The following is a 1495-nucleotide window of genomic DNA, read 5'->3' as shown; positions in this document are numbered from 1 at the left end:
GACACAGTTTACACTAACAGCCAACCTCAGTCTAAGGTCACTGAAAGATTTTTGCACTTCATAAGATTGTTGTTGCTCATGTAGCTGTTTAAGTAACTAAAGTGTCACACACCCTTTTGTGCAGACTTTGATTAACAGATTTTTTTTTAAGTCGTCCGTTCTGTAATGTGAGTAATGCGAGTAGTTACAAGATGTATGGACCATTTAAGGGTTAAATCAAGCATGAATAGGCATTATATAAGGATGGGCGGTTCATGAAGAGGCAGAAGCTCAGACCTTCATCGTGTTGCTGGTTCAACTCTCTTCAACAATGGGGATTTTTAATTTTTTGCTGGATTTTGACTTCAAGGTGCTATTCCTCTTTATTTTCGTTTTCATCATAATAGCAGACTTCCTCAAGAACAGGAATCCTCCAAATTATCCTCCAGGACCGTTTTCTCTTCCCCTTGTGTGGAATTTTTTCAGCATGGACAGGAAACATCCATACAAGTATTTTTCAAAGGTAAGTTGAATGCATATTTTCATTTCAGGGTGAATTTTATTGAGACATTCTAATAGATTTGAACTATTTGTTTGATTAACTCAATGGAATTTCCAGTCAGTTTAAGATCTTTCACAAACACTATTGTGCAATTTCTATCGTAATAGTGAAGTATGTGGACAATAACAATAAGTGTTTCCCCTACCATTGTATTAGGGGGCGGCACCCTCCGCCCCCCCCCCCCCTTGAAGGTGGAGTTAATTTTGTTTTCTATATAGCACCAGATCACAACAGAAGTCATTTAAGGTTCCCTTTCCAATATAACAGGTCTATACCTTGTTCTTTTATTAAACAAACTAAACAGCCTTATGTTATTTATCTTATTTACACACTCTCCTGCGAGTAGCAGCCTGAGTAGCTCTCCTGCTCCGCGTCCAAGTCCAGACAAGTGCTGCACGCCCTGCCCCCCCCAAGCTGTAAACCAGGGGAAACACTGAAGTATAACTTTGTGTGACAAAAAAAGAAAGAAAGTGATTTAAATTATTTTTAATGGTTCACCCGGATTCAACTTTACTATTTTGTATAGGGAAACTAATAGTAGATACTGGTGGTCAAATTGAAAAAAAACAATAATTAATGTGAAGTTCTGATCTTGGAACACCTATTGGCTGCTCATTGGGTAATGGTAGGTCTTGTTTTTGAACAATTTAAAAGGTCCCCTGGTGCAGTAGTGTGTTGGCATTCATCAGTGTTTTTTTACTTGATTCATTGTCCACAGCTGGCTGACATCTACGGGAATGTGTTCAGTGTCCGCCTCGGTAGTGAAAAGATGGTGTTTGTCTCTGGGTACAAGATGGTGAAGGAAGCCATAGTGACACAAGCCGACAACTTTGTGGATCGACCATTCAATGCAATCACTGACAGGTGTTACTCAGGAGACTCAGGTGCACAAATCTTTCTCTCTCTCGTCTCATATTGTGAAGGAATTAGTTCCCTTGAGTCATTAACCCCACT

General features: G+C 39.5%; 1 long non-coding RNA gene across 1 annotated transcript; it reads left to right on the top strand.

Moving 5' to 3' along the window:
- On the top strand, positions 1-1304 carry LOC116379227 (uncharacterized). The gene is made up of 2 exons (XR_004212390.1): positions 1-502; positions 1260-1304. It is a non-coding gene; the product is annotated as an uncharacterized LOC116379227 (long non-coding RNA).
- The last annotated feature ends 191 nt before the right edge of the window (positions 1305-1495 follow it).

Source organism: Anarrhichthys ocellatus, unplaced genomic scaffold (genome assembly GCF_004355925.1).
Source record: "Anarrhichthys ocellatus isolate YVR2014 unplaced genomic scaffold, GSC_Weel_1.0 scaffold3935, whole genome shotgun sequence".
NCBI lineage: Eukaryota > Metazoa > Chordata > Actinopteri > Perciformes > Anarhichadidae > Anarrhichthys > Anarrhichthys ocellatus.
Note: the sequence above shows the minus strand (reverse complement) of the source record. Positions and strands in the feature narration are given on the sequence as shown.